The following is an 8480-nucleotide window of genomic DNA, read 5'->3' as shown; positions in this document are numbered from 1 at the left end:
AAAGCACCAAACAATGACAAGTACATTCGTCTCTTCTCGCTGACCCCAGCCCCGTATTAACAAATAGGTCACAAACAACAGTGCTGTACAGTGATCTAATCCTCCAGCCATATGTCGGCTGACCAAAAAGATACAGAAAAAAAAGCTGCGCAGAGAACACCAAAAGGCCTTGCAAAATTTCTAAGGAAAACTTGATAAATATATCCCTGCAGTTTGAAATTCGATTTCCTCACTCTATTGTTCCTCATTTCCTGAGAGCTGGCTTGGTGGATCACATTTTCTGCTTCTGTCTCCAGTGCTTGTAACCAAACAAGACTGAATCTCATTATCCTGATGCATGGCTCTAGCTGCATGCAATCCGATCTCTAAATCACAGTCATTTTTGCTCCATTACTGATTTTCCTTCCCATTCCTAACCTATAGGTCTTCAAAGGAATCAATTCAAAAATAGAGACTAGCATCATCTGATGAAGGGGTATTTAATGTTCAGCACTTAAGTCCATATTAAATAGCCAAGTAAGAAACTGCCTCGTGTCTCAGGAGGCTGGGCACCCTCCGCTCACACTGACTCCAGTGGGAGCTGGCATTTCTCAGCCTCCCTGGGAAGCCACATGCTTCCACATGGGGTAAGCAGGTCCTTTAGTGCCCAATTTTAGAAATCTGCTAGTTAAATGAGAATCTGGGCAAATGCAATCATTATTGTCCTTGGAGCCAAAAAAGCAAGACATTTCTCAACAAGCACAGGCCCTCTTCTGAATTTTCTCAGCTGTCTGCATGTTGCCGACAGCGATACAGAATATATTCAGATTCATACAAAGCGATGTTCACCCCAGGTTATTCCCTCCTGGATTCATGAATATTTCATTGAAATATGCAAAGTCCGAGTTGCACTCTTGTCTGCTTTGATTAGACACATGGATCCACAGGGTCTGCAGCGCTACCACACATACAGGATTTGTCTACAAGCCAAGGAGAACCAAAATAAAAGTTTAGTTCCCACCATATTTAGTTTGGTTTAGGTTATTTCTTCAACCATCTTTAAATAAATGTAGTTACAAGGAGCAAAATCAGAAGTATGATGAGTGGGAGAGAGTACAGCCCAGTAAGCCCATGCCTGAGTTCAGCTGGAATCAACCCAAGTTTAATCAGAATAGAGGATGCTTACAGCCAGCGTCAGGGTTTTAGTTTCATTTGTGATGGAGACAAACTTGTAGAACTGTTTCCAATGCAAATGCTCATTTGGACAAGTTCAAAATTAACACACCTCTAATATGGGCTTTCAAAACAGACCTTTTGTGAACACGTTAGCAGATTAATGAAAAGGAGAGAATGCAACCCCAGCACATTCTGTTTTTCTCAAAATGAATATGCACTGACAGTGCAAGAGGCAGTGACGTTTGAAACGTGCTTAGTTCTAGTAATTACCAAGTGTTGTGTTTCTTTAGAAGTTAGAGCCGTTCTCGTCTGCGGGCACCTTCCCTCATTCCTTTCTCCTTACTGCTCTGTAGGTGCAGTTTCTCCCCATGCCACATCGAGAAGCCAAGGCTACTGCATTGCTTACATCAAATCCCACTAAAGCCTCAGGGTGAAATTCCACAACAGTTTTAATTGACCTAAGTCAGGGTGTTGTGGTTCCTGCCCTTCCTCCACCATCCATTCCCATTCCCTCCCTACCACCAACACCAGCTTACACCATCTGTGGTAAAGACTAATCACTTTGGGGGGGGGTGAGAGGGGAGGGTTACTTCTCAGCCAGTTTAGCTCCCTGAACCAGCTCACTAGAAGGTCAGCTGAGCACCCACATCAGCAGAAAGGAGAGGACAGGACCACTGCAAGGCCCCACTGACTGGTGAGGAGGTATTTTTCTTGTTTAAGAAGATATAATCAGCACATTTGACCTAAAGGGCCTGGATTTGCTGCTTGTTCCCAGGCTGGGAGCACTTGCCCATTGGGACCATCCGCATAGTTTTGAGTGGCAGACTCAGGCCCAAGGTTTTGTAGTGAAGGTGGACCCATTTAGTGTTACCATCTGGTTCTCCAAAGCAAGTCACCAAGTCAGAGCCTGTAAAACCCCGTGCTGGAGGACAAGGATTCCCTTGCGGTTGGTACAGTTTGTACTATCCCTCTTGACTTCCTCCTTGCCATGATGAGAGGACTTCCTGCCAGGAAGGAGCTGATGGACAACATCACCCATCAGAGTTCCTCTTCATCATTCCTGCAGCCACCCAAAGAATGTCACCCAAAGAGTCAGGCCCTCCCTTTTGCCCTGGGCCCATCCGCAGACCAATCGAGGCTTCATAAAAAGAGCCAAACCACAGGATGACTTGTGTTGTTGCACAAGGATCTCACATGGCCAGGGATTATCCTCACTCCTCCCAGCTGTTTCTCACCTTGAGGGAAACCACCCTGTGGGGCTCATGATGAGGAAAGTATCAGGAGAGCAAGAGGAGCTGTGCTCCTGGCTCTGTAGCATCACCTGGAAATTAGGGCCCCTCTCCTCCTGGTGGTCTGGGACAGTGATTTAGGCTGGTCCCATCTGGCTGGAGAGGGAGGCAAAAGACTTTGTCCACTAATAGAAAGGGGCAGGGAGGTGAGGGAGTGAAGTGTACGCACAATCAAGCAGCCAACCAGTGGTCACTGCTGTCAGAGGACATGGTACGCTCAAGTACAAAGAGTTTCACATTTAAGCACAAAAATCCAGGGCCCATCAATCCAGACCCCACAGGAGGTAAGTGCAGTGATTCATCTACCACTTACCTGGGGTGAATCAGGGGTACCAAGACTGCGATCAGCATTATCACACCAGCGCAGTGCTCAAGCATGGAGACTTGGGGCATCATCTGGTCAACAGGGGCTTCCTTCGTGCGTGCTCTGCTCCTAGAGCACCCGACAGTAAGCCATGCCTGGCAGCACAGGCTGTCTGGAAAGCCTCATCTGTTTATAACCTTGGGAACTAAGCTGTATAGCTACAATGTATGGCTACAACCATTTTTAGCTCAAAAATTTCATAGTATTGCTCTCAGTCACAGTAGCAAACACGGGACCCCTGAAGCAGACCAAGCACTGGAAGCCACAGGTGTTTTGGGCTCTGTCTCTTTTAAACCAAGGGATTGGTAACACAGTGCTGCCATGTCCCTGGATTACAGCTGGATGCCCATCACTGATTATCACAGCTGAAAAGCTGGTAGTTTTTCCCCTTGACAGAAGAAAACTGAGGGCTGTCTCTTTGGTTTGTGTTTGCACAGCACCCAGCCAGTCACTTAATTACTTGGCCCAATTTCTAGCTTTCCAATTCCCACTTCTGCAAGTGACTTCCTCCGTTCCCAGGCTCACAAATCCAGTTGCAACTTTCATATCTGCATTCGTGGTCGCAGCTCCGAGCTTGTCACTGCTGCCCCATCACAAAGAGCATCTCATCCTCAACAGGGCTTCTCAGGTGTTTTCATAATGCAGAAAAACTAAACAGTGCAGAGCTGTAAATACACGGTCCCTATGTAATCAACAAGCAGATGAAAAATGTCACCAGCAGGGCTGGAAGAGATTCATGACAAGCCATCAGGACTCCACAAAGCAAATAAACTGCACAACACTGCAGGCAAGAATTTCTCAGGAACATGTTCAATTCTAACACTATCCGACCAAGCTGCTCCATGGATCAGTCCTGCTGAACAACTGTTCTGTGAGCTCCTCAAAACCAGGAGGCTTCCTTGGTTGAAGAAAAATGTCCATCTTCAATGACAGCAGATTTCAGTAGCTATTTGAGCATCTTGGCTAGTCAAGCAGGTTATAATTGGCTGTAATTAATACTCCTACGAGCTTCCACATTCTTATGTACTGAATGAGATAGAGAAATACAGGATTGCTCCCTGACCTTGCGAACATTAGAAGAAGTCAAAGGAACCCGTTCCCTTCTGATCTTTAGAAATCAAACATCTCCGTGATCAGAGAAGGTAAAAGGCAAACGCCAGCACTGCTGGGAACTGGCTGTGCACAGCCTTGTTTCTTCTGGGGTACAAACCACAACGGCCTCAACCTCAATCAAAAATAACTGCAAAGCAAGTTGCTAGAGACAGTAGGTTTCCTCTAACTCTCAAGAAGCCTCTTTTTATGCTTGCATATCACTCGGAGCATGCTGGGGGGGCTGGGGGGTGCAAACCATGGTGCAGCCACAATAGATTTTAGCAATACTGAAAGTGGCCTTTGGCAAGATGCATAAACTGAATAACCTAATCAGTAAGGGTGAGAGCCAAATAAGCCTAAACTGCCTGATGTGTTGAAAATCCCACATCTATCACCAGTGGGCCAGAAGAACAGTTTGTGACACCTGCACAGCTAGGCTTAAAAGTGCTTTACACTCAGCAGGATCTTAACCACTTGGAAAGGAAGGGCTGTGCTGTACAGATAATTTCCTCCACTGAAGTCACCAATCTGACCCTCAAAAGAAGACACACACTTCCACGCAAATGCCCTGTGTGTCTTGCTCTCTGTTATTCTGCTTGCAATCCTTCGTTACAGGCATGTTGTGAGAAGTGGGTCTGCATCAGCTTTTCCAGCTTGCACTTGGTTATCATGAGAAAGAAACATGAGACTCCAGTGTCTTCCCTCTGGGCAGGGAAAAACCCTCCTGTTTTGCTGTGCGATCAGAGCCTGGGGGGAGTCAGGAAACAGGAGAAGCTGTCGTTTCAAGATACATCCTACAGACACAGCGCTGGTTCAGGAAGCATCCAGGCCCCACACTGCTGGATCCTAGAAGAACACAACAAGGAATGTGTGTCCGCTTACCCATTTCCAATACTTGCCCTCCAGCATTCACTACTGACCACTGCTGGTGTTGGGATTCTGGACTGGACACCTTTGGTTTTAAGCAGGACAAATAGTTTTATCTTCCCACTTGCTGGCTCCCAGCTCTGCACTTCAAACATGCGTGGATGTCGTCTTTGACAGCAGAGGCCAAGTGCAGCATTCACATACTGTTTCTCAGCTCTCCTGAATGGGCTGTTACAGGTTTCCCCCGAAAGCTCCATCCCTGTATGCCTTTCCCCAGACTTTCCATTAACCAGCATGTTTTACACCCTCAAGGCTAAAGCCTCTACTAAGCCTTGTAGGCAGGTAGCATGCTTTTTAAGCCTTCAGCACCCAGGGGTGCTCAGAGCCCATCATACACAGGTAGATTTAAACATACGCTAAAATGATTTACTGAACCAGTAAATCAGTCTCTGCCCTGGGGAGCCAAGAACAGTGCAGCTGCAAACCACTGGAAGCCACATTTCAAATTCCAGCTGAGGGATATCCCAGCAGGTATCAGCTTGGGCTGCAGACCTCAAGTTAGTTCCCTGGTCTCCAGAGGGAGAAAACACAGGTGCGCAGGCTGGAGAGGGGCTCTAGCCATTTCCCAAGATGTTTTTGAGGGTCTCCCAGAAGTGACTCCAGCCCTTCGTGCCCAGTGCACTCAGTCCTGGCCATTCCTGCTGCTCCACAGGTTCCCTGAGCTCCTTCAGCCACCTCACAGTGCCTCCTCTTCCTCCACAGCACTGCCAGCAAAGGGCAGCAGCCAGCCCCGCTTTCCTGCACACTGCCCTCCGCTCTGCCTGATCTGCTTGGAGCTGGCACTTGCCCAAGATCAAACTCTTGCCCTCATTTCTCATCTGAGCCCTTGCAAGGAATCAGGTGCCCCGTGGTGCCTCCAGCCCCCTGCTCCCAGGCAAGTCTGAAATCCCAGTCCCTGCAGCTGGGAGGACCATCAGGGCCATTCAGCACAATGCACTCAGGAGCACCCTCCCAAACACTTCTCCAGCACAACAGGACACTGTCATGTAACATTAATATGACAAGACTACATGTGGACATAACACACAGTTACATCCTGCTGTCACCTAATCATTAGCTTCACAAGCTGGCAAGGCACTTGGATGTGCAAAGCCTGCAGTGACCAAGAATGTCAGCCAGCCACAGCTCCCCAGCAAAGCCCAAAAGCCAGCAAAACCCAAATCCAGTTCCTCTTTCAGCCTGAGAGAGGAAGAGAGGGAAGGAAGGAGGGAAGGAAGACAGCAAATCTGTATTTCAGATGCTGGCTGAAAGGAACACTTTATATAAACACAGACATATAACAGTATTTTGCTATATACTTTGCTAGATATTGCAAGTGCATCTATATGTATGCATGTGCCATACGTACACCTACATGGGAAAGGTTTTTATTACCTGTGCTAATGTTAGAGCCTTACATCACTCAACCCACGAGTCCTGACGGAGCCACGCTGCAGGGTGAGGCCAGCCACGCTGTTCCTTTGCCATCAGCTTCCCAGGGAGGTGGCCCAGGTCCCTGGCTTCCTAGGGATCTCATGAACTCTTTCATCGAAACAAACGCTGTCATTTCCAGCACTGCAGGAATGTTTCTAAAGAAAGCAGTGCCTCGACTTTCCATTTAAAATGAAGAATTGCCTTGTAGGAGTGCTGCATGTAGCATTTGCTAAGAGAGGCAGAAAGCAAAAGCATGCATCTTTGAGCTATCCCTTGGGCAGTTTTTCTTTAAAACAGTTAGGCCAGATCCTGGTATCATTTACACAGGCAGATATCTGGAGAGGCTTTAGTGAAATTACCCTGGATTTCCACAGCTGATGTGTCAGAAATCACAATCCACCGCAGTCCCAGGGAAGAATACATCAGTTTTATTGCAGCATCTCAAAAATTTTTGCTCGCTCTTTCCTCTGGCCTTGCAGAGGCAAAATCACCACTCAGGAAAATGGCGTGAGAGTGTGCCGTGCCACCAAAGCAATGGCATCAGCTTTATTTAGCTTGGTTTTCTAAAGAAGGGAAACAGATGTAGTAGCACTGTGTGGGTAGGGACGGGTGAGGCCACACATGTGGATTCCCCCTCATAACCTTTGAGGCAGCTTGCTCATTTCAGACCAAGATGATGACAGGCTGGGCAGAGTTTTAACAGCTACTTCATTTCTAAACATTTCCTGAAGATTGGCAGCTGGGGAGGGGAGAGAGGTCATACTAATGACAAACAGCTCAACCCTATATCAGACTTCAGGGAATCCACACAGACTTGCTACCTCAAGGCCCAGCTCTATAGGAAAAAATGCTGCACCGGACACTGCAGCAGAAGAAATCAATCCGAGTGAAAGCAGAGCTGGGGGGGGTCTCCTGAGTGCATCTCCTCCTTCCCCGCAGGAAAGGGCGGTGCAGAGCAGCCGGAGCATCCGGGGAATCCGCAGCTGCACCTGCATCCGTCACTGGCCAGACACAGAAGGCTTCAGTGCTCCATCTTCCCTCCGCTTCCTCCCTCTTGTCTTCCCCATCTCTCCCCTGAATAGGCAGTTTCAGGAGGAGCACAGTGCCCGGATTCTCTTGGGTTTTATAGCACATCCGGCGCTCCATGAATTATCCCGGCAGGCCGGCTCCAACAGCCTGCCTGCCTCCTCCCCACTGCCCGGCGCATCGCCAGCCTGGCCAGGGATGCGGCAACACACATCCTCAGCCTGAGGAAGCGTCAGGCGAGCAAGCCTCCTCCCTCCAGCCGCTGGCCCGCCACCCCAGGCCGTCCCCACAGCTGACTCACACCATCTGCCCTGGCACTGACCAAAATCCTGCCACACAGGGCTCCTCTTCTGCACACCCACTCCCCTCGGCACCCTGAGCTCAGCCAAAGCGAGCCAAACACACCACGGCCGAGTCCCAAGTCACCTCTGCACTGGTGGTCCACCACATCCCTGACTGGAAAGTGTCCCCCAGGCATGTCCCCCCAGAGCAGCCCTGCGGTGACAAGGCACCTGCCCAAATCAGCCCCCCACACTCCTCCAGCTAAAGGAGCAGGGTGGGTACAGTGCCAAAGGAGGAACCACGGACTCTGTTGCCACACTTCCAGAGGAAGGCATGACGTGAGCTCTGGCTTAATTGGTTATTAATAACTCTTTGTTAACAAGCCAGCCCTAAGGAGGAACTGAAATTCAACTACTTCTCTGGTGGAGAGCTCAGCCACCCATCCGCAAGCAATCATTCACAATTTCTCCCTACTTCATTTTTGTTCTCGGAAATCGCAGACCTCCCCAGTGAGTCACGGCAGTGACAGCACGGTCCCCTCACCTACGCACATGTCGCAAGGCTTCTTGGTTGGTTTTTTTCTTTTTAAATCCTAGAAAAATAACAGATGCTGTTGTTGAGGGGGAGCTTCTCAGAATCTGTTCAAGCACCAGGCTGTGTCTGGGTATGACCAAACTCACAGTTCCCCTAAAACAAGCCCGTTGGGAGCCGCAGAGCTCCCCTGCCCATGGGTGGTTACTTCTGCCGCCCTGTGCTGCCTGCTCAGGGCAAGGAGCCTTCCTCCATGGCAAACACTGACTGCAAATAGCCTCCACACCCAAACCCCACACCTCCCTGCCCAATTTCGTTGGAGCTTCCAGTTAAAGGGACCCTTCTGATTTCTTTCCCATGCAAATCAAAGCAATTATAAGACCCTCTCCACTTTCGTGCTG

Source organism: Platalea leucorodia, assembly GCF_965183815.1.
Source record: "Platalea leucorodia genome assembly, chromosome: 5".
Lineage (NCBI taxonomy): Eukaryota > Metazoa > Chordata > Aves > Pelecaniformes > Threskiornithidae > Platalea > Platalea leucorodia.
This window is presented reverse-complemented; position numbering follows the sequence as displayed.